Source organism: Protopterus annectens, chromosome 2.part0, assembly GCF_019279795.1.
Source record: "Protopterus annectens isolate FY-2018-M chromosome 2.part0, PAN1.0, whole genome shotgun sequence".
Taxonomy (NCBI): Eukaryota; Metazoa; Chordata; order Ceratodontiformes; family Protopteridae; genus Protopterus; species Protopterus annectens.
The window spans coordinates 1,465,919,340-1,465,946,747 of record NC_056728.1 but is presented as its reverse complement, the minus strand read 5'-3'; positions in this window follow the sequence as shown (position 1 = coordinate 1,465,946,747).

The following is a 27,408-nucleotide window of genomic DNA, read 5'->3' as shown; positions in this document are numbered from 1 at the left end:
ATACAATCTGCTCTCATCTGGCTGATACATGGGAACCGATACTCTGCAATAAAGACAAGTAAATGTGTTTTGGGAACCACATCCGTCTGCCGGGTCATACTACCGCATACCTATTGTAGGTTTTCCACCTTTTAAATTGGCCGAAGTGAGACTTTAGGATTAACACCTGCCCCACTTTGCGTGGGACAGTCCCTCCTTAGGCATACTTGTCATGCAAAAATAATCTAGACATAGCAAATGTCCTGATTACAGGACAATATTATAGTCTACGTTTCTCTAATAGTTGCATGTAACAGTTATTGTATATATGACACTTTTATATGTTATGTGAAGTAGCATAAGCAACTTGACTGCTGCTAGACTAAGCTTTAATTTGTGCTAATACATATAGTTCTGTACTGTGCATGGCTGTAGGTATGGTCTGACCTGGTACGTCTGACATTTCTACGGAGCAGGTCCCACTTTGGCCATTCGGAAAGGTGGCAGCCCTATAGGACCTATATGTAGAGATGTTAGATTTTTCAAGGCAACACATACCCACAGCCAGTAGAAAATAGACTATTTCACTGGTTTGCATAAGTAAAGGTTATTCTTGTAGCATTATAGTTGCTAATACTGTTTCATATAACATCTAGGTGTTTCAGATACAACATAATCATTTTATGCAACCACTACAGACAATATATGGATTCTTTGCCCGAAATCACAGGCCATGTGCCATAATAACATTCATTTTGCAGGACACAACTGCCCAGAGGGGAGTGTCCCTCGCAAAGGCAAACAGGTGGTAACCCCAACCTATTATGTTATCATCTACCCAAGGTAGTCGGTGGAATATGCGCTTTCCATCACTAGCATACCTCACATACGAATGGGGGAGAATGAACACTGTATCAGAGACACTGCATAATACCCTCAGGGACACATTTAGATGATTGGTTCTATTAACCTGACACACTGACAGTCCCAGGGCATATGTATTCATTCACATTTGTCGAGGTACATGCTGTTTATGACTCATACATGTTGTCATTAGTCATTACATGTATTCTGCCACCTGTCCACCTAATATCACTAGTTCTGGAAGGGTTTATTTAGGACTGTGTTAGATTCTGATTCGTAATCACAGGCATCCATGATAATCGGGTACAGGGCACTGATATTGTCCCTATGTGTTCCCCCAGTGGTTTCCAGACTATCCAGTAGATGTGCTCTTCAGATTTGGGAGGTATGGGTGTCTGCTGTGCACACATAGGAATATTAATTACTTCCACAGGGCTGGCCTAATACATCTCTGCCAACCAACACCTGCACACTTAGGCCCATTATTGCATACCCATGATTCCCCTACCTGACACCCCTTTACAGCACTCATGACTCATACTTACTGTGAGTGCAGCTGGGGTATGAAAACACCCCTACACACTGCACACTCTCCCCTTCTCGGGACACATGTCGTACATTCTGTCAACCCTTGTGTTATCAGACTTGCACAACCTACTGTTCCATGTACAACTACATCCTAGTCGCTTCAATCATTACTGGTTAGCCTACAAAGCAAACTTTTGGTATCCTGCAAGGGACCCCATGATCCATGTTTAAAGTGTAGACCTTTCAGATCTCACCCACTGGTAGGTTCCTGCCGGTGGTCTGAAAAGCAGCAGTGTATTTACCTTTATTGCGTGTCTGTATGTCTCACTGGCCTAGCTGGGGGGGTGTGGGAGGTAGACATTAGTTGATTGGACCTCCCACTAACATATGCCCGGTCTGAACATATGCTACCCGTAATTGCTGTACCGTAACCTAGGTATATACATGTGTATATCTACAGTAACATATATATATATATATATATATATATATATATATATATATATATATTTTTTTTTTGTGTGTGTATATGTGTGTGTGTGTGTATATATATATATATATATATATATATATATATATATATATATATATATATATAGATATATATATATGTATATATATATATATATATATATATATATATATATATATATATATATATGTTGTCAGTTATTACGTGTATTGCGCCACCTGTCAAACTAATATCACTAGTTCTGGAAGGGTATAGTTAGGACTCTCGGGACACATGTTGTACGTTTTGTCAACCTATGTGTTATCAGACTTGCACAACCTACTGTTCCGTGTACAGCTACATCCTGGTCGCATCAAAGATCATAGGTTCACCTTCAAGGCAAATTTGTGTTGTCCCATGATCCATGTTTAAAGTGTAGACCTTGCAGATCTCTCCCACTAGTAGTTTCCTGCCAGTGGTCTGGAAAGCAGCTGTGTATTTACCTTTATTGCATGTTGGACCTCCCACTAACATATGCCTGGTCTGAACATAAGTTACCCATAATTGCTGTAACATAACCTAGTTATGTACATGTGTATATCTTCAGTAACATATATATATATATATATATATATATATATATATATATGTGTGTGTATACATCTATATATGTTGTGTATGTATATATATATATATATATATATATCTATATAGATATATATATAGAGATGAGATATATATATATATATATATATATATATATATATATATATATATATATATATATGTCTATATATATATATATATATATATATATATATATGTATATATATATATATATATATATATATATATATATATATATATATATATATATATATATATAGATAGATATATATATATATATATATATATATATATATATATATATACACATCTGTGTGTCCGTTGACCAATACATTTCCCGGCCATATGCTCTTACACATGCGTATTGGGTTTTATATCTGCTTCAACAGCATACTATTGCCTTAGTCATTATGACACCGACACTTCACTCCGGTTAATTTGTAATCGGTATTTAACATGTTATACAGCGGACAGATGTTGCAATATGTTCTTGTACGGATTACCAGTGGTAATTGGGATGTGATACAGTGTCAACTGATCTGTTCCTCGTCTGCACAGCCTATTATTATAGCTACTGTATTTGTTTGCCTGTGCACATTCATATTATTTATGTCAATAAATGGAGTTCATGTGTTACAGAGAATGTACTTCAATATATTGTTGTCTGCATGTGTGTATGAATATATATCTATTACGTACAAGCTGACCTACATGGTCCAGCCCATTGGAACCAGTGCAACCAACCCAGGCACTCCTGGATCCATAATCGCATTGCCATAGAGTCTCCACCCCACCTGTGTTGAGTTTCCATGCGTAACAGCCATTATCCACCTGATATCGCAGCCATGACACACCATTACACATTGCCCTCTCCAGAGCATTTGGGGCCCTACACACATTTTGTACCGCCTTGTGTATTCACAGGGTCTTCTGCCATTTATATTTGCACATACGTGCCTTTCCTGGTGTTATGGATTACGGCCATTGGCGGTTTACAAGTGTAGGTAGTCACAACATGAACTACATTCCATCTGTGTGTAATGTAGACGTAGCAGTTCGACGATGTTATGCCCACTGGTAGAACCCTTCCTCTGGTGTGAATAGCGGTGCTCTGCTCACTCTTGGGCAGCTTTATAAATATGTATATAAGTTACATCTGTACATAAAAAACATACATTTGCTACGCTGGCAGCTGCTTAGACCCGCACAGGTGCACTCGCATATGCTTACTGTGAGTTACATATGTTTACTGCCACTTCTTTGTGCTTACGTGTGCCTTATTCATTATGACAGTACCACTTTGATTGAAGGAATCCAGTTAAGGGCCCCATGCGAAACACACGTTCACCTTTACATGTTGGCTTTACAGCAAAGAGACATTCATTCCACAAGAAAATGATATGTGCTATAGTCGGACTTGAACCGGGAATGCCTTTATATTAGGTGGATGCTCTAACCACTACACTATTGATGTTCTGCTTCATTTGTATGTATACCCATGATTTATAACTACCCTAACATATGCCTCAATGCTTCACTTACACAGCAGGCATCCATTCTCCTGCTGGGAAAACCGCAGTACTACGCATGCGCCATTTCCTATTCCCTACTTCTCTGGACCCATGCTGCATGTTTACTCACTCCAAGGATATTTAGAACTCCAGAGCTTATAGTCCTGGCATATACGTGTGTTTGATTGTCAGGGTGTTCATGTGGTCATCCGGGTTTAAGCTTGTCCAACTGGAGACTGGAACAGCCTTGTATCCATTTGAAAGTCAGAATTAGCACGTGGACAGAGTTAGTCCCAATGTTAACATTCTACCTGTGTTTACAGATGCAGGGGTTTGGCCACCTCTGACCAGATTATTATGTCGGCACTGCATACTACAGGGGGGGAGTTCCACTGGTGTTTCCCTTCACATTCGTTATGACTGCTTTATTGTGACCATGTTCATTCATATATATATATATATATATATATATATATATATATATATATATATATATATATATATATATATATATATATCTGTCTGCACATACATATACACCTACATACCTATTTACATTTCCCATACAGTTGAATGTCTGCCGCGCATCCCCGCTGCCTTTACCTCCCTATATCCGAAGGATATTATTCTGACCATCACATAAAATTAGCGGCCCTTGCATGTATATATATATATATATATATATATATATATATATATATATATATATATACATATATATCTGTCTGCACATACATATACACCTACATACCTATTTACATTTCCCATACAGTTGAATGTCTGCCGCGCATCCCTGTTGCCTTTTCCTCCCTATATCCGAAGGATATTATTCTGGCCATCACATAAAATTAGCGGCCCTTGCATGGCTTGGACCCAGAAACAGACACACATTAGTCACCGGTTTGACCACTACACCATCCGTGGTACATTCCGCATGGATGTCAGTTAGGATATATGACTTCACTACAGGTATTCAACAGTACTGGCAGCAAATGTGACAGTTGGTTGGTGTACATATGTGTACGGACCTCTCAACCACTCAGGGACTAATTTCAACAGTGACAGGGACAAGGCAAGGACAAATCAGGGACAATCACAGACACTTTTACAATATTAGTACTATTAACTTGAAATGTGTTGACAGATTCAGAGCATATATATTAATACTTATTTTCTAAAGTTAAAAACGTCTATTACTCTTTATTATTGTCATTACTCATTCAAGTGTCATTCAACACCTTTCCACCGAAGGTCACTGGTTTTAGGGTGGATTAAGAGGCTGGCCAGTTATTGTGCGAATGCTCTGACCATTGGTAGGGTTGCCAAATTTTCATATGGCCAGGATGGGATATATTCGGGACACACCAAATTTTTCAGGCCAGCACATACCCACGGTCAGTACAGTGTTTAGAACTTTAATTATTTTCCTAGATGAGAGCTTATTCTTGTAGCAGTTTAGTTGCTTATTCTGTTTCTTGTAAGATTTACATATTTTACATACAGAAATAACTGTTTTAGGCAACTGTTACATGAAATATGGTACATAGTTATTTCCTACAATTACAGGACATTTGCCATTGTATTATTCTTGGTCAGGACTCACCTACCCAAACAGGGACTGTCCCTCACAAAGTGGGACAGGAAGTACTCTGCTTACATCAGATCCTTAATCACCCTATATCCAGCTGCCACTATGCGAATGTGTAAAGCATATCTTCTCAATAATTCATGTGGGGAGCTGTGCATCATGGTCTGGTGTTTAATCCCGGGTAGTAGGTTCTGCATGACCAGCTGGAGGCTGAGCAGTCTCGTGAACCACTACTGCACATACAACTTGTGTCCAGATGTCTACAGGACTGGACATCATGTCGTGATACCTAGTCTGATGTTTACACAGGATACTTATCCCATGAGGGATATCCAAAAGTTGAGCAAGACAATAAGATCGATTTTTTTGGATTTACGAAAATGTGATACGGTTTTACATGCAAGGGATACATAGTTTGCAATCCTGACACTGCCTAGGGTGAGACTGCCTACTAGATATGAGTAGTGGTCACTATGTGCAAATATGGCTGCGCCAAGCTAGCAGCCCGAGTATGGCTGGATTTGGTGGACATTCAGGAATGGGGGGAGGTTGTGTGCTGTAGAGGGGATGATGGGTACTCAATTATGCATCCAGGTATATTGTAGTTGGATGGCTCAGTTCCGTCCAGACCATTATGTGGGTATGTGCCAGTGACGTTTCTGTACATGTGTATCGCACATTTTAATATTCATATGTTTGTGTGATTGTGTTCTACAGTATGGCCTGTCAGGTTGTATTGTGGATGTGTATGTTTGTTCTTTGTGTTTCTTTCTGATTCACCCACTGCTCCCTCATACACCTCCATTTCACCTATTGTGCATCCAACACAGTCTCCCCTTTGCGAATTATTACATTACCCACCCCCCACACCCATATTCCACACACTCCATCCATCCCTTCTCTGGTTGATGGCCCATGGCATGGTCAAGGGAACACATTGCATATACTACATATCTCTGGTACCTGTATGGTTGTGAGGACTACCCTAGCATTTTTCACCTTCCACATACTGTACATCATGCACATAGGTACACGCAAATACTTATCTTTCATAACATGGTAGGTAGACCCCTGTAATACCCGTTCATCTTTGACCCATCCTAACAAGGATGGCTTGGACCGCAAATGGGCAGATTTTGGCCGAATGCTCTGACCATTGGTAGGGTTTCCACGTTTTCATATGGCCAGGATGGGATATATTCAGGCCACATCAGATTTTACAGGCCAACACGTACCCATGGTCAGTACAACGGTTAGTACTTTTGTTTTATGCCTAAATGTAAGCTTATTGTTGTAGCAGTTTAGATTCTTCTTCTGTTTTGTTTACTTGCTTATTCTATTTCTTGTAACATGTAGGTATGTTACATACAGAAATAACTATTGTATGTGACGGTTACATGAGATGTGGGACATAATTATGTCATACGGTCGCAGGATATTTTACATTTATAATGGTTTTGGTATGGACACAACTACCCAGATGGGGACTGTCCCTCACAATGTGGGACAGGTGGTAACCCTGACCATTGGGCTAGACTTAGCTTTTGGCGGCGCGCTAACATGATGCATTTTGCTTCCACTTGGTATAACTATCAACACTGCATTAGAATACGGGCACGCGGTTTTAAATGTCATTTGTTTGAGGGATGAAGACTCAATATTCGGCTACGTGCATTTGTGTTTGCTTCTTATCTTTGTGTTTGCAAGAACTGTCTTGCATGCTTTGCATACGTTTCAGTATCCACAGACACTGACAGGTGTGATTACTATTGGAGGCAGGCTGTAATATTCAGCATTTTAGGTTGCACATAAACAGTCGACATGTCCACGCCTCCGTGCTGCGCTTCGACATGCCCCATGCACTTGCGCACGTTTCCTATGCACGTGGATGTGGTGGCAGCGTGCCTTCATTAATATGCATATGGTGCTACTGCGCCATCTGTATGCTGCACGGTCAGCGCAAGCCTAATGTCGGCCATGCGCCGAGCTTCATGAATCCCGGGGATAGTGTTTGCTGTGTGCATTTGTGCATGTTTATGTCAGTCTTGTGTACTGCTGGCGTTATAGGAAATGTTTTTTTTAAAGTAAAGTGTAGGATTAAGGTTGCAGGAAAAGGGCAGGATTAGGGTTAGAACTCATTACTAAAGCAGTGCAGGGGGGATTAACACTACCAATGTTCAGACGGATGTGAGGTTAGTATTATGGGGGAGTTTTGTGTGAAGATTGGGAGAGGAAATAGTTCTCTTTTTTCAATCTTTTTGTAGGTCTGATATGTAGGTTGCTCCGTTTTATGTATTTCAAACTAAAGATGGCTCTGGGGGATAGGGTTACAAAGTGGCATATTTTGTTGCAGTTGAGTTCACTGTAAAGGTGTGAGATTTTTTCTCTGTAGAGCTGAGAGTAATGGGAATATCATATTCTAATTGTGAGAGTGGAATACCTTTCCCTCTGGCCTTTCACTTTGCTGAGTACAAAAAGTGAGGCATATTCCATGCTAAAATGAATGTTTAATGCATTTTTGCTTGTGGTTGTTGGATTTGAAATTGAAAGCTAAGGTGTCTGTCAAGCCAAAGGTCTAGGTATTTGAATGAGATGATGTTTTCAAGGGGGCTATGTCAGAAGATTGATTCGCAAAATTATTGAAACCGCAAAGATCAAATCTCTGAACGTCAAACTTGCTTCTCCTCTGGAAGCTGGCATCACACAAAAAAAAATGTTTTTTTCTTTCCTCAATGTAGAGTGATCTTGGCATTGGTATATTTAATAGGTAGGGGCTATGAGGGGTTGCACGGGGGGGGGGGGGGACTTGATTTTTTGTGATGCCACCTTCCAGAGGAGAAGTTTATTCATTGTTATGAGTTTCGATCTTCTCGGTTTCGATAAGTTGGACATTCGATCTTCTGACAAAGATCCACAAAGATCCATTTTCAATGGGGGTGTAATTGCTGCTTATGATTCGTAAGTCAGATATGGCTTGTTTTAGCTTCTTTGAAATACCAAAGAGCATCACCTCAGTTGTATTTGGGTTAAGGTGAAGTTGGTTTAAGCAGCATAACCAGTTGAGGAGAAGATGTCTTGCTGGAGCAGTAATTTAATGTTTCTCCAGGATGAGTTTGACATAGAAATGTCCATGTTATGAGCATATATAAGTAGTGGTAGATTTACATTGGTTGCAGGCAGTTCAATGATAGATATGTACAACAGCAAGGTACAGAACCTTGGGATACCTCTATGGAGAGGGTGGCTGTGGTTTAGTTTGTGGGTCCAAATTACACTCTGAAAGTTTGGTCTGAAAGAATGTTTGTGAACTATTGAGTAGCATTGTTGCTGATTGTATAATTAAGTACATAGTTATTGAGAAGAGGGTGCTCTAGTGTTAAGGCCAAGATCTATGAAGACTGCACTAGTTAACTGACCTCTTTCCATAGCCATAAGTATATTATCAGTAATGGTCCACATGGCTGTCATACTGCTACAATTTCCTCAGAAGCCGTACTGGTTGGGGCTGAGGAAGCTTTGTACATTTGCCCTTTGGTTGTAATTTCATTTCTGCACGACTTAGTGTGAAGTATAAAAATGGATCAAAAGGCAGAAGTGCAGCTTAAGTTGATTGTTTGATGAAGACTGTCAGGATAATTTTCCTGATTTTTACAAAAGCTCATTTTATTAGCGAGATGCTAAGGATGTGTTTTAGTGGGTGTCATGTGTAGTCAAAGAAGGTTTAGTAAATTAAGGGCAATGTTTATCTGACCCTGGCAGCTTGTTCTCTTGGATTTTGTAATTGTCTGTTTACGTTATTTGGCCGATTTGCTTGATAAATTATTATACATCTTCAAGAGGTATTTTTTAATAATTTGTACATTCCTCTTCACTTGACCATTGCTTAATTGTTTAGTGAGTCATGGGGCAAGAGTTCTGTGACTAAATTCATATTAGGTAACATGATTATACATTTTTATACTAAAAAATTGGGGACTGTTGTATGACATAATGCCTCCTGGTAAACCATGATGAGAAAAAATACCATTTAGACTAGTTTTAGCCACAGCAGTTACTGTATAATTTAGACGTAGACTTTCCTATTATTTAGAGTAATAATTATTGATTCTCTATTTAAATGTCAACACTAGAAATGCCAAGTGCCAACACGACAAAAAAAAAAAAAAGCTGGAAAACCCAGAAAAAGGAGCTAATCACACACTCCAAACTTCAGTATATCAACTCTGAGATCACCGTATCTCCGAGAAAAGGGAATATTCTGTGACATGGCCATAGTATATGTAAGTCCATTTTTTCTGGCCTTTCAATCTCCATGTTTCAGGACTCATTTTAACAGGCCCGGACATTTCAAACAGTTACTACATTTAACGCATAGTATGTACTGATAATCTTTGTGAAAGAATTTGTGCTACAGTAATCCTCGTATTTTATCTAGACTCACCTCTTCCCTGGCATTTTGAAAATAAAAAGTAGTAAAAATCTACTGTGCCAGTAATTTTGGACATGTCCATGTTGTTTGCATTTAAATATATGAAAATGTGATTAATGAATTTTATGGATTATTGAGTTTTTCTGTTGACTTGGAATAATGACATTCCCTGGGATTCAGTAAACTTTGTGTAGGCTTTGTGTGAAGGCCACATGGAGTTTACATGTGTGCATGGTGGAGTGGTTAGCAGCAGTGCTGATAGCATTTTCACATTACGCACCATGTTTAGATGTAAACAAATACAGTTTTGTGGCTGGCAATAGTATTGCCAGCCAGAAAACCATGTAATACAACACAGACAGTGAACCTGTTTAACTTAGAGCACAGTAGGTTAGCAAGTTAGTGCAGAATGCCACAATGATCACCAGAGCTTAACATATAATATTTCTTATAGCTCTCAATCTCTTATTTCAAGAAATCTGGACAAAGCATAACATAATGGTGGGACAGTGACCGAGAAATAGGGACAGATTTTAGATATTTGCTCTTTCAAAATTAGAATTGTGCTAGTATAACAAAGGGTTTGTGTGGAGATACATTTTTCTGAAGGATATAAAGTCTGAAACTCAATATATATGTAATTATTGCATGACATTAGCCCTGAGATCCTCCCAGTGATATGGCAGGGGACCACAGGTTTTATAAGAAACAGACCAAAAGATATATAAGGCAAAAATATGAAAATTCTGTGAAAATCTAGATGGTTGAGAGGTATGAAGTTATGTATATGGTCCAAACAAGGCACAGGACAGTGTATATGGTGAAATCCCATTCCTAGCATTCCATATCAGATTTGTGGAAATGATTTGTAAGGGTATATGGACTGTCATGTAAAATTAAAACTCAGTGGAAGTGTGTGTATTGAATAGGGACACATAGATGAATTGTAGGAATGAACACAGGGAAAGAGGATAGGTGAAACAACCTAATGTACAGCAGATATGAGGGCATGTCAATGGAAGACAGTTGTAGCAATACCAGACACATATCAATATGGTACAGTAGGGACTGTGCAGTAAAAATGTGTATTATATGACTGTCACACAAGGTGACATAACAATGGGGAAGATGTATATGTGAGATAAGCAGCCCTACATGAATATTGAAGAGGACAACTATCAGGGATCTGACATACAATTGGGGTAGGGTGCATATTGTGAAGCTGTGTAAACTGATTTGCCTGAATGAGTGTAATCTCAGCAGAGGTCTGCAGCAAGTGGGATATAGGTAAAGGCTCATGGACAACATTAAAAGAAGCAGCCACAATCATGGACAATATCAGAATAATACCACCAGTAATCCCATGTCTCTGACATAACATATGTTATTTGGAGTGAATAGAGATGTTCCTGCACAAACACACTTGTGCAACTACAATGACATGTCCAAACTCTATGAGGGTAATCATGCACACTGCCCGGGCACTGTAACATCTGCTGGTGCTGTTAGAAGAGACACTGCCATACCAGTAGGTGACATTATGATCAATACACATTAGTTGACTGATATGCATGGTAGATATATATGGCACAATCCACACTGTCACAAATGTTAACCATGCTAGTAATCTTGTCAAACAGTTATGTATGTGCTGTGTGCATCACTGGAACAGGTAGCACACATGCATCTGGTGTGACATACTCAGTAGCTGTGTTACCTACAAGTAAGTAGTCAGCACTGTGACCACATGCTGGTGGTGGACATTCCATTTACCATCTACCCCAGGACACAGGTCACATACCTATTCATCTGATTATAGGGTGTGATGTCTAAATTATACTTGGGTCATGTGTTTGGTGTGATGTCTACATTATTCTTGGGTTGTGTGTTTGTTTTTCTGATGTAACAAATCTCCCCATATTTTTGTGTCCTTGCAGATGTTGTCATGTCTGTGGTAGCAATATTTGTTGTGTGTTGATATTGTCTGTATTATACTAATATCACAGTTGGGGTCAATGATTGCCCACAATCTATAGTCTTTCAGACAGTTGCTTGGACACAGGATGTGTATGTCATCTGTAATGTCTGTCACTTAAATAATGGACAGAAAAGGGTGTAGCAGACAGTGCTGATGTGTGGACCTGAACTCTGGTCCTGAGATATAGGTCACTTCACACATTTCAAAGTATTTAGATACCATGTATGTGATACAGTGGTCTACCCACTTGGTGATATAGATGTCTGTGGCTACATCTGACAGTGTAGAGTGAATATCTCAGTGTGGATTTGTGTCAAATCCTTTGGACTTGTTAAGTTCAAAAGGATGATACTGCTGTCATTATGCATGCCCTCGATGATATCTTTAAGGACCTCTAACAGATGTAACAGACATGATGTAGCATTATCAACTCAAACAAGTCTGTTGCACACAGCCATTATATTACTAGTGTCCATTTAGAAAAGGTCCATGATGACAAATTGGTTTATGTCACAGATGAGGAGAGTCAGGATGTGTCTATTCATGCATGCATTGGGTGCTCCCCCCCACACACACTCAAATGGATGCATGTTGCTGTACACCCTTCAACAGGAACATAGTCTGTGTGGAGATTGTGTTGAAGTGTGTATTCCACCATATTAGGAAGGTGTATGTGCTGAGTCATGCTATAGGTGATCTGTAATGTTTTCACAGTCCACTGATTCTGTGTGATAGGTCTGGATGAAGGCAAGACAATGCATACTGGCTATCCTGATCTGGTCTGGGGTTTGAACACAACCCCCATGCAGGTGTCATTGAGAAACTCTCCCAGCTGGGGATTAAACCTTACATCACTAAATGGGTAACCAATTGACTCACTGACAAATCACATACTGTGAAAGTTGGTGAATCATCTTGTACCAGTAGAGCTGTCTCAATTGACATATCCCAGGGATTTGTGCTTGGCCCTTTACTGTTTGGAATCGATTTTAAGGTTAAAGTATACCACCTTTGCCTTACTGCATTTGCTGATTCTGGCATGGGGATGGGGATGGGTGCAATCATTGAGTCTACCTATGATGATAACATACTACAATAGGGGCTAACACAGACAAATGATTGCTGACAAAGCAACACAGTCTACAAATAAATGACAATATGCATCTTTATTTTGTCCTTCTGCAAAGTGGAATTCCCTGCTAATTACAACACTGACAACAATACCGCTCTGTTGAAACCAAGTGATGCAAGCATTGGGAACACATGCACATAACAATCTGAACTTCGACCACCAAGTGTCCATACTGGTGTTGAAAACCTATGTTGTGCGCATCATAAGTCATGCCATCATATTCACATCTGAGAATTATATACAGCACTTTACTTGAAACTTATCAGAACACTAACATAGAGTATAATGCTCACCTTTGCATGTACCTCACCAGCCACATAGCAGCTGGAGAGATCACAGGGATTTTTCACCAAGAAAACACAGGGCCTACAAATCATTCCATAATGTATGTGGATAGACTTAAAGCCATGTCACTGTTATCTGTATTGTATAGGATGAGGTGACTTCTGCCTGGCCTCCAGGTAAGTCTCTGATACTGCCCTGGTAGGAATAGTGCACATTTACAAATCAGATATAGCTGATGACATCAGCAGTGTATGGTGAAGAGAATATGGCAAAAACAATGTCCCACATATTGGTGTAAAAGGCTATTTGTAATGTCAAGCAAGAGCATACACACACAGTCCAGTTGACTGCAATGAAAATAGAACCCCTACATGTATAAGTACACAGACTACAGAGCTCAGTAATTTATGTAAGTGCCACAGCACAAGTCTGCCTTTTATAAGGCTGCAGACCAACTTACAGTGGATGGCATCAGCAATGCCTCTTGGAGAGAAAATGTTGGGAGGCTTGCATGAAATGGATGTGTAGACATGTGCAAGTATCAATATACTGTCAGTTCATGGGACTGGAGTAATAACTGTAAGACACATTTCTGCTCTACTGGTTAGACACACACACACACACACACACACACACACACACACACACACACACACACACACACACACACACACACACACACACTCACACACTCACACACACACACACTCACACACACATCTGACTGCAATGAGAACATAACTCCTTCCTATCTAAGTGCTAGATTGCAGAGCTCAGTAATTTAATCAAGCACTATGGTACACGTCTAACTTTTACAAGGCTACAGGCAAACTTACTGTGGATAACATCGGCATTGGAAATAGGAGAGAAGATGCTGGGAGGTCTGCAGGAAATGGATGTGTAGGCATACGTAAGTATCAAAATACTGCCAATCCATGGGATTGGAGCAGTAACTGTAGGATACACACTTTTGGTATTCCAGCTAGACACACACACACACACACACACACACACACACACACACACACACACACACACACACACACACACACAGACAAACACACACAGACACACACAGACACATACACACACACACACACACACATACACACACACACACACGTGCGCGTGCAAATGCACATGCACGCACACGTGCACACACACACACACACACACACACACACACACACACACACACACACACAATTGACTGCAGTGAGAACAGAACCTATACCTATCTAAGGTACACAGACTACAGAACTTAGCAATTTACACAAGTGCTACAGCACAGGCCTGATTTTTCAAGGCTGCAGAACAACTTATAGTGCATGTCATCAGCACTGGATGTAGGATAGAAGATAATGGGAGGCATGCATAGGTTCATAGCTTTATAAGTTCCTAGTAAGTTGCTATGCTAATGGCCCTAAGGCCTTTACAAGCTGAGCTATGTAAAAACTCAAGTATCCTTATTAAGCATAGATGTTCATTGTTAGAAGAACGATTTTGTGGTCAACAGCAAATGGACCTGTTCATGAGAGACATAGGTGTCACCCCTGGGGTGAATTTATAATCACCCCTCCAGTTGTCAAATTTATACTTGAATATGGTCATTGAGGAGCACTGCTTCACATGCAGTAAGAGCCTAATACAGAGGAGCGGCGATCACTGGGAGATATACCTGTCTCTCCAGCATATTCTGTTTATGTCACAGGCTAGGATGAAGTCCCTGAAACAAGTTATTCTTGTCTCATTTGATATGTGTATGTCTAGCATTTACACTAGGGCAGAGTCTGAGACTGCTCTGTAGGCCAGGCCCAGATCACCACTCAGCAGTCTGTATGATACTAAGTGCAGTGACAGGGCTTTCAATCTTTCCATGTATGCCATGTTTTGGAGGCCCTGGATTTTCTTGGTCAGAAACCTCTGTGATGTCTCCAGTTGCTGCAGGTGTCTGGTGAGGTGCATAGAAGAGCATTGTACTCTATTTATGGTCTGATAAGGGTTGAGTACAGTGGAGCTATTAACTCCGTGGTATTGGATGAGATGCCCTTAGTTATGAGGTGGGGAATGTACTTTCCCCTCTAATGCCAGACATGTCAAACATTTGAACTAGAGCAATGGCAACTGATACTTTCCTACCAATTCCAGTTATTGCATTTACTGGTAGTGAGTAAGCCTGAGCAATGATGCCAACCATGTTTGTGTGATTTCTAAGTAGAGAGCATCAGTGCGAAGAAGGGAGGAAATAAATACTTAAAATTCAAAGGTTAATCTCACATGTGGCCTTAGTCTGAGTGGTGTCTGGTGATGTAACTTGGAAATATGTATTGAAAATTGGAGGGTAGCTGCAGGTAAGTTTAGCTTGCAGACATGCACTGGGGGCATAAATATCATGACCTGGCACATTTGTTTTCAGCTTTATACACTGCTAAAATTGATTTTTAAAGTGCAGGATTCAAACCTAGGCATAAGGGACAAAACATTTTCTTCCATAGCATTGATCTTCCATTCTTGCCCCAAAAGAAGTGCTGCTTAGACATAGTCAGGATTCATTCATAAATACAGGTGGCAGTTTGAGGTGTTACACATATACATGCATGACTTGACAAGTCTCTAGTATACAGATCCAGTTGTGTATGTGTGTTATGTAATTGTGAAGGCCATGAAAGTCAAGATAGCAGAATTGCACTTACAGAAGTATAGTAGACAGTATACCCTCAGTCATACATCTGAAAGCACAATAAGGTTGTCTTATCCCTCATGCATATAATTAATAACATCTCCAATATTTAAAGTGTTATAAGTGAGAGTGAATATAATGGGAAGTAGAACAACAGCAAAAATGTATATGATATTCTGTAATAGAACCCAGGACCATGTGTATGGCAGTCCTACACTTAGGCCTTTTGCCACAAGAATGCTGAATTAACACTTGTCTATTTTCAGTTCATTGCTATAAATGTCACTGTCAGAACAGTAGAAATAGGTTGCACACCCTGCACTAGAACCCATGACCATCTGTTCTCCAGCCCTACACTTACACCTGCTGCCACATGATTAGTTACATGAAATGTCCATAATTTCCTACTGATTCTTAAGTTCCCTTTTTTGGCTGCCATGCAATGCCACTTAGTGTGCTTGCACGATGCCCAACATAATTAATTGAATGTATCCATTTTTAATTATTGGCTGTCTGAGTCTTGTCTGCAGGTATTGGGGAAGCATGCTAGCCACCACACAATGCCGTGCAAAGCTGCTAAGCAAAGTTTTGCGATGGAAAGCAAAAATTGCAACAATGTATTGTTTTTGATTTTTGCACTATTACAGATTACCTGTCTGCAGATGTTCTGCAGGTGTTCTATCTGCTTCTTGGGTGGGCCACTAGTCCAAGTTTGCACACTGCTAAACTCTGCACAAACGAGATAAGCACATTCAAACCTGATATTCATTTGTCTCCATTTCCCTTGTTTGCACTGAGTCATACACTGTGCAAACACTGGCCAAAAGATAAAAATAAATAAATAAATAATTACATAAATAACAGAAAACCAAGCAAAAGCAATCTATGACAATACAAAATATCAGTGCACATGAAATATTTGTACATATGTCTGGATTTGAACTCTCACTCTGATGAACCTTCAGAATACAGTTAGGGTGCTTATCCCTATTTGCAATGCAAACACCTTTGCAGCAGGGAACTGAAACCATTCTGCATACAGTGAACTGAAACATCATCTACAGTACTATGAAATCATATAATAGTTATTTGTCCCTGTATTAATTTTGGATGTAGTGCACTGAGTGATCACACAACCATTTATGAGTATTGTTTCCAAATATGCAGCTCTGTCTTACCTCTCTGTGTCTGTTGTTCATTCTTGGCTTATCTGACCAGTAATCTCAAACATGCAGTCTTTAAGCTATTATATATCATTATCCTTAAAATGTGTGAGGATATTAAATAGTGATAATATAATATACAGTTGCCAAAATATAAAGGGGTGGTTGGATGTTAATGAACAGAACCTGTGAATTGCATGCTGCTTAGTTACATTTTCAACCTTGGCAAAATTACTTCTAACACTTTGCAAGTTTAAACTGACACACCCACTGGATGTAGGGCAGTCTGCATTGCTGTTGCGTTTTCCTTCTCCCTACCAGTAATCTTTCATAGTTGCACTCCATTAAAACAAACACTGAGGGAGTGCCTTCATTATGTTTACATGTGCTACACAGAGCCAAATGTTTGTGATTCAGCAATTCTAATGAGTTCACACCTGATATGCATCTTCAACATGCTGACAGCCCTGAATCTACACCATAAAAAGGAATGCATATAGCTAGGGACCCTGAATGTAAGGAGACTTGTTTATGTGGAGAACACAGAAAAGAGGCTATTACTTTGGGATATATCTGCATAGAAGATTACTGAACCTGAGAAGGTACGCTTGCATTTTTAGCTATATACTGCATATGCTGAAATGTCATTAGAAAAATCTGTTCAGTACACACACACACACATATATATATATATATATATATATATATATATATATATATAGACATATATATATGTGTGTGTGTGTGTGTGTGTGTGTGTGTGTGTGTGTGTGTGTATATATTTTTTTGATTAGCAAATGCTACACTTTTATCTGTGTGCATTAGTTAGAACTGTATTGATAGCATGGGCATATACATCAGGGTATTTCACAGGTATAAATGACTGGCAATACCTTAAAATGAAATGTTCTGTTTTAAATCTGTAGATGGGTTTCAGGGACATTTCATTTGATAGCACTTTTAGCATTCCAATGATTGTTAGCAACATGTGCCATTTGCCTATTCTTTTGGGGGTGGGGAAGCAGAGCTGCATTTCTGTTATGGCACAAGCAAGGATATGTTGTTATTGTTGATCTCTCGGTTTTGCATCCAACCTGTTGTTCATATGTCAAATCTCTAGACTGTTCTATGTTTCTCCAGTGAGTAATACTGAAATGCTACCTTTCTGAAAATCACCCTTTAGTGACCCTAAGAATCAGGTAATTGTGGAAGCTTTTAGGTGACATTGTGCCTTTCTGCTTGAGAGGGGACCTAGAGATATGTCAGGCTGAATGCCATATCAGTATATATGATCAGACACACCATACGGCCACTGACATGATCACATCTGCACAGAGGAGAGCAGCTGCAGTCACCTGTGATTGGATGGGTACTGGAGGAGGGCTGCTACAGAACCACCATTAACAGCAAATGAAAAGTTCTAGCCCACTGTCACAGATCCAGACAGCTCCTAGGAAAGTGCTGAACAGCATGGCCTTGACAATGGTGCTACTGTTACAGAGATAGGAAGCAGGTCCAAGGAAGAACTTCAAGGTAGGCTTTTAAATCTCAGTCATTAAATACTGTTGTATAGTAAAATATTTACATTAGCATGCTGTTTCTGTTTAACAAGAAATTGATTGTGGGGGGATTGAAAATTGCAGCAGCTAACAACACATTCTGATAGATTACACATATAAAGGTCAAAAAGTTTTACCCCCTGTGTTACTGTTAAATGTGGTGATGTTGCCCTTTCCTTTTTTGCTTAACTTCTTCCAGGACCATAAGGCATAGGGACCATGCCATTATCTGCATATAGTAAGCCAAACATTGTTATGTCAGTACTGATAAACAGTTCAAATAAATATTTTAGTGCGTGATGTTGATGTCAGGGCTGTTGTGTGTATTGCTGTACTGTCTGTAATAGTGGTACCACTGTTTGTTAGCATATATTTGACATTAGTAGTGTAGGCATTAATTTCTTCCTGTGTTTGTTGCTTATTATCACATGTGATCCTGACAGTGGCAGTATAGGTCTCTTACCACCTGCTGTCAGAATATCAGCAGACTCTGATGATGATGATGGTGGCCAAAAAGAAGCACAGTCAGGGGGGGTTCAGAGATTGAATCTGACACTGAGGTTGACATATAGCCATTCCTTGAAATTCCATCAGGCACAGCCAGTAGGCATATGCCTACCCATTCCAGTGAGTCCACAGATATTGGGCTGCTGGAGGTCAAAACAATCAATCAGAGAAGTGTGGTTACTGTGGCTTCAGTGCCAATTGGCTGTGGCCATAGCCAAAGTGTTGGTGAGGTGCAACGCAGGTGAGTTGTTAGGGGTGCTCGGAGGAGGTCTGCTTTCCATCCTCCACCTGATCCAGGTATCTCTTCAAGTGCCACTCAACATATGTTTAGGGCCATCATGGAGGTGCAGCCATGTTCTCATAGGTCCTCCCAAAAAATGCTTAGGGTTGTAGATGTGGCACAGGCTGACATGTGTGACTGCTTCCACTGTGCTGCCAATTCAATGGCTCAGATGAATGACACATTGAAATGGCCAGTGTTTGTGATGGAACATATACTGGGAGGTGGACAGCATCCTTGTGGGCACAGGTCAGCCACATTATTTGCTGTTGGCCATTGTGGCCATGCCTGATCATGTTCCCATAGTGGCAGTACTTCCACTGCTACATCAGTGGTTGTGCTGTCTACACCCAGCAGTAGCAGGCCATGGGGTCATGGTTCTGGGAATCCTTGTGAGGAGAGCTCATCCAGCAAGACATTAGTCCCATTCACGTAGCAGCAGTGCTTCTGCTTGTGGACATGGATGTGCCAGTGCAACTCTTGGTAGAGCCAGTTCTAGTGGTCAGGTACAAAGATGAACTGCCACCTCTACCATGCATTACTCACACTTGTCCGACATACCAAGACATTGAGCTAACACAGAGCTTGACTGTGTTCAGGCAGACACTCACACACTAGTTTCACCTGCAGAACCCATAAAGACACACACACACACACACACACACACACACACACACACGCACGCACGCACACACACACACACACACACACACACACACACACACACACACACACACACACACACACACACACACACATACACACACACACACACACACACACACACACACACACACACACACAAAATTATATGGTTCAGCCATATAGCTTAACCCCATTTTGTCTCACTGCCATTTGTTACTTTATCCGAATGTCTGCCTGCTTCTCTTTATTACTGACACACACTCACCAAACTTTTGTGTCAGCCTAGGCTTCTTGCCCCCCCCCCCCCCACCACCACCACAACACCCTGTGCAAGTGATGACAACTGAGTCATATCCCTGTTTTCTATATTTTGGATTCAGGGATACATATGTTTTGTGTTTGATGCTCAGGGTGCATAGCTGACTTGCTTAGTATATTTGCATTTGTGATGTTGAATTTGTAATTGTACCTTTGACTTATATTGGCCTTAGAAAGTTAGACAGTTGATAGCATCACACTTTTTTCCCCATCATTATTGTTAATGATCTTTTGAGGGTTGTGAAGCCTGAAACTGAAATGTGGATAATTACTTTCTAACTTTTCTCTTTAATGATTTTCCAGTACAAACACATGGTGCTAAACTGAGGGATTGTAGTGACCATCACTATTTTTGAGAGTTATGACTGTGTGAATCTTTGATGCCTGAGGCCTACTACTTCATAATGGACACATATAAGTCAAATAAGTCTCTACTGTCACATGTTAAGGTCGTTTCTATACAAATCTCCCACGTTTTACTTGCTTACACTACCAAGTAACAACATGCAAGGATATGGCAGTCATTCATATTATTACACAACACACTCCAGGTTCATCACTTACATTGTAAATCTAGCAGTTGCAACAGTTTTAGTTCAGGGCAGACTCTGTCTGGTGCAAGCATTACACAGCCAATACACTAGGAGAGAAATGTTGTGAGAGTTGCCTGGCATCAATGTTACTATATTTATGTGCATAGGAAGAAGGTTTTAGGCCCTTTGAGGGTGAGTGAGTGTACTATGTGTTGTCTCTTAGCCAATATGAGGGTATATTGAGCACGCCTTCATCTGCCTACACCCACAGCAGTTGTTGGAACCCCTTCTGACTCTTCACTTGTGTGTGACTGTGGGGACCTTGCCATTAGTGGTTGGATGTTCGCCCCTTCCTCTTGTTGATCCTGCTGAAGCAGTTTTCTCAGGATGATGTTGTGTAGCATGGCACATACTGTGAATATTTCAGTACATGTACATGGATTGTACTGCAGGATTCCTCCAGATGTATCTAGATACTAGAAACATGACTCTGGCAGCCCAGATGTATGCTCTATGATATTTCCGGTTTGAGCATGTGCTTCATTATGGTGTTCTTCAGCAAGTCTGTGTGTATTTCAAATGGGTATCATCAGCCACGGTTCCAGTGCATAACCTGCATCCCCCAGTAAATGAACCTGTTGGATATCTTCCCTACTTAACATCTGATACAGTTGGGAGGTATGCCAGATATGTGAGTTGTGGTAACTGCCTGGGTTGCCAGCATTCACATTCAAGATGATTTTCTTGGCATTACACATGACTTTGCAGTTAATAGAGTGGAACCCATTTCTATTTATGTAGAGCCTTTCCTCTTCCCCAGGTGGTGCCTTAATTTCTACATGTGTGCAGTCTATGGCACCCTGCACTTCAGGGTAGTGTGGTACAGGATAGAACTTCTGCATATTTCTGGCCCTATCCTCAGGAGTACAGGAAAAATATATGTGGCAACTAGCATTTTTGGAGCTACCATCAGGAATTGATGGAGGATCCAGGATGCTGATGCCTATGACACCCCCCAGAATGTCCCTTGTTGGTTTCTGAAAGGTACCCATAGCTAAAATTCTATGTGCAACACATACCTTTGTCTCCACTGGGATGAGTTCCCCTCGGTTTGCCCTGGCTCTGAGTTGAAGATGACAGAGGTTGCAGAGTTCCTGTAGTGTGTCTCTATCCATCCTGTTGCATTCTGCAATTTCCACATCATGCAGATTATACTAAGTTAACTGGTCTATTAGCAGCAGCAGCAGCAGCATAGACTTCAGCCTGTTGCACAAGGCTCTATATTAGATTGTCAAAATCTTCTTTCATTGACGGCTTATTCATCAACCCCTATCCATTGAAACTAACTTCAGCGAACACTGAAATTTTTTACAGGTTAAGTAACCAATTGGTCAACACCACAACTTTGCCCTAATCCCCACCGTAATGTGATCTTGGAGTTGGTATATATAGTTAGGGGGAGGGGCGCAGCCCCCTCCACTTGGGTGAGTTTGATTTAATGTGATGTATGTTTCGGTGTGGTAGTGGCCAACTGGTTACTTACCCTGTAAAAATGTCAATGTTCAGTAAAGTTAGTTTCAATGGATAGGGGTCGATGAATAAGCCATCAATGAAAGAAGAGTTTGATGATCGAATATAGAACCATTGCACATGCACATGAATTAAAGCAACAGCAGGTTCTAACATTGTTTCTGTGTAGACTCTTCCATGGCTGTATTCCAGTAGGTTTTGGATTTTTATATATTTATTTGACATTTGTTTACCATGATAAACCAACTAGGCACAGGCCCATTTTCAGTGGAAGCTTGGGGGGGGGGGGCCCTAATGAATACAAGTAACAAAAGACATGGGCTGCAATGTTATTCAGTAGTAACATAAACAAAAGAACGGAATTTATACAAGATACATATACAAAGTTATACATGAAAAGGCATATATAAAAAAATATAAGTAGTTCATAAAAGTGCTAGAAAAAGAAATTCACAGCAAAAACCAGCACTGAGTGCATACAGCTGGTTCATAGCTTGTTGAATAGCTCCTCTACCTTGGCTTGGTTGATTAGCATACAATTCAGCTGCTTATGCTGTAATTTGCATCCCATGGTGTTTACCTTGTTTGCATAGGTCTGCACAGCTCTGCAAACCATGTAGAGCCACTTATTGAATCCAAAACAGTGCACTACTGTGCAGGCTTTACTAAATCTGGCTGATTATCTATTCTGAACAATGTACAAATGACAACTTACATTTACACAGATGATATAACCAAATGCTTTTAGAACCTGAAGACATTTTCTTTGGCCATCCATTTATAGTAATGCCTTTAAGATATTGCATTTTTGAGTTGTCATCAATTCACTTCTTAAACTAATTTAGCTTATCAGTATCACAGGTAACTGCAAACAATTTATCATACGTATACATTTTGTTCCTGTAGATATCCCTTGCTGTCTTGCAAATATGCTGTATTGACTATATTAGCAATTTATTAATATGCATTTGCTTTCTGGGTTACGGTGGCCTTGGACAGCTTGTCTTTGAAGATTTAAAAACATTTCTTGAAAATACTATGCAGTGGTTTGCCACCTGCTTCTACATTTATAGTTTTCCATAAGTGTACTCATGAAATTGTTGACAATCTCAAACAAATGCCAGCATTTCTTTGTCTGTTTGTATATATTTCATTTATAAAGTTGTTGACGCATATGTAACTAGCATACCTCACTGCATTAGCACTACAGACAAATCTAGATGACTGGAAATGAACCATTAACTAGTATAAAGACAGCCACAACTTTAATGCTGCAGCTTTTCTAACAAGCTTTTTCAAACATGTAAACTTTTATTTTGGTCAGAAGGCCACATTGCAATTAAAATAGTGCTCTAGTACTTTTCCAAGTGATGTTATAACAGCTAATATGTTTAGTATGTACTTTGAAAGATACTGTATAATTCCTAAAAATCACCAAAGAACAGATTTCCTTCAGGCTTCTACACATTATCTATAGCAGTGACTTCCTCAACTTTCAGTTTGAGACATTAGAAGTTAAAGGATGACTTTGTACTTTAAAAAGATGCAAAGTATTAGCATCTGACTTTGTTGAGTTTCTGGGATTTTTTAAAATTTTCCCTGTGTCCCATTCTTATCGGTCTTGCCGTAGGCTGCTGGCTTCGCCCGCTGTGTATGTTGCATTCCACCCCATTCACTACATCCTAAGAAACCTCCCCTTTAAGGACTTCTACTACATGACTCTTCTAAAGCCTACTGAACAGCTTCAAACAGATAGCCCCCCTCAAGATACTTTAATAGTGCATGTACTGTTATTTGTAAATTTAATTGCTACTTGTGTTTCACTACTGTAGTGCCTGTGCTTTTCCCCACGCTAGCCAAGCAGCTTACTGTGGTTTTTATTTTTTTCTAATTGCCCCTTAACCCTCTTACCCTGTAAGCTAGATGATGTATATTTCTTACCACTAGCTGGCACTGCCCACATGCTTATTCTATAGACTACTTTCATTCTTATTCTGCTCTCACCTAAGCTATCCCCCACTCTCTCTACTTATTTACCCCACTAGCTTGCTGTGCTCTGTGCATTAATTTACTACCTTTCTCCCCTCACACTCTCCAGCATAGACTTATCTCTGCTGTTCTTGTCCTTCAGGTAAAGTCCCACATTTCTCCTACAGCTGGCTGATTGGTTTCTGCCAACCACCTTCTCTCCAGCTCTTCCCACTTTGTTTTCCCTACAGGCTCTCTCTGCTCCCTTACACTGCCCACAATTCCCACCCACCCACTACTCCATTTATTTCTACAGTAAATCCCTCCCTCTCTCTACCAACTAATTATTTCCACTCATCAGCCCCTCCCCTGCCTTCCTCCTCCTGCCAAGCACATCCACTCCTCCCCACCCATCAAAGTCCCTTCTCTACTGCAGCTATACATATATCCTCTATCATGCCTTCTCTTCTACCTAAAACCATTCTTTCCCCATCTATCTGCATTCTACTCCTACTCCATTTATACCATGCTACCTCCTACACCTATAACCAACTGCACCCCTTCTCCCTATCTTACCCCCCTGTCACCATCTCCTTCCTGTTTCTTCAGAAACACACTTCCACAACATATCACCCTCTCTAGTTCAACACAATCCACTGCACTGCTTCAGAATAAAATGTTTCTTCCCCTCAATTAAATACTGCAATCCTAAACTAATACCCTACTGTCCACAGCTATCAAAATCCAAATATAAAACACTTCTTCCCTTCCTCAACTACCTCTGCTTAGCTGGGGACATACACCCAAACCCAGGTCCAAATACAGCCCCTAGTCCCATTCCCCCTGTCACTAATAATAAAACCAACCTTAAATACCTCAAATTCCTCACCATCAATGCCCAGAGTTTAAAAAATAAAGTAACCCAATTTCATGCTTGGCTAAACCACAACCTACCCGACATTGTAGCCATCTCAGAAACCTAGCTAAAACCACATATTACTGACTCCAAAATCCCCCCCCCCCCGGATTCCAATCTCTCAGAAATGACCACATAGACAGAAAAGGTGGTGGTGTAGCCTTAATCTACTCTAACCAACTATCAATAATTCCCTAACCCAATCCTATCCCTCCATTCAACAATGCAGAACTAGTAATAGTCCTACTAAAAATAAATAACCACAAAAGCATTTGCCTAATTTCCCTCTATATCCCCCTGGTAATAACACCACTACTCTTGAAGAAATCCTCCTCTGGACCTCTACCAATATTAAGCAAGAAACCTACATACTTGGAGATGGAAATATCGACTGGAATAAAATCAATAAGCCTAATCCCACCATATCCATCAATCTGTTTAATTACACCCAAATAACTAACTCCATCACAAGGCCTAACAAAACAAACCCCCCAGGTACCACAGTAGACTGGATCCTTGTATCCCATCCTAATAAAGTCATAAAATCTGACATAACACCTGATCCTATAGGAGACCACTTCCCAGCTTTCATTCATCCTGTTACCCTCTCCTCTCCTCACCTACACCTGCATATTCAAACACATAACCTCACAAACTTTAACCCCACTACTTTCTCTGACTCCCTAAAACAAATTAACTGGAACCGCCTAAAAACTCTTCCACTAGACAAAGCCGTATAATTTTTCAACTCAACCTTCCTAAATGTCCTAAACTCCCTAGCTCCAATAAGAACAAAAAGAGTATAAACCAAGATCACCCCATGGCTAACAAAAGACACCAAAAAAGTTATGCTACAAAGAGATAAAACCTGGAAAGCATACCACCAATACAAAAAGCCTGAAACCTTACTTAAATACAAACAACTATGCAACCTTACTAAAAACAAGTCATTAGAGATAAAAAGTCTTACTATATCAAACTTCAGTTTAACCATTCAAAAAAACCCAAACAGTTTTGGAATTCCATTAATTCTCTTCTCAACCCTGGTACCAAAAGCAACCCTGCCCTGATACCAGCAAATCTGATCCTGAAATAGCCTCTCTATTCAATTCCTTCTTCACCAACTCTATAGCAGAACTGACCAAGACCTTCCCCGACAATAACCCTTCCCCTCAACCTATTCAATCTTCCTCAAACCCTACTCTTCCTCCTCCTACATTTGTGCTTAAACCCATCTCAACCTCCCACATAAAGAAATTACTCTCTAAACTAAAGCCATGCTCCAATGCCCCTGACAATATCCCATCCTCCTTCCTAAAAATAGCTGCAGATGGCATTGCTCTCCCCATTAACATCCTGATTAATAGGTCCATGCTGGAATCTTATGTGCTCAAATTATGGCATGCCGCCTTTATTTTACCTCTCCATAAAGGAGGCAAAAACAATAGCATCTCAAAACTTTGCCCCATAGCTATCCTCTCCGCAATCTCTAAACTCCTAGAAAAATGCATCCACCTTCAGCTTATGCCATTCCTAGCTGATCACCAACTAATTACTCCTACCCAACATGGCTTCCGACCTGGCCATAGTACGACCACTGCCCTTCTCTCTTTCTTACACACAGTAAACCTTGCCCGCGACTCTGGAAAAATAACATCAACTGTTCTACTGGATCTGTCCAAAGCATTCAATACCATCTCCCATATCCACCTCCTAAACCACCTTTTTAATCTTAATCTCTCCCACAATACCTTATCTTGGTTCTCCAGCTACCTTTCAGACAGATCTCAAGCTGGAAAATGGGGGAAAAGCACCTCTACCTTCCTTCCTACCCCCACTGGGGTACCCCAAGGATCCATACTTGGTCCAATGTTATTCAACATCTATATTAACAACTTTCACAAAGCCTTACCCAACACAAAAAACATGCAATATGT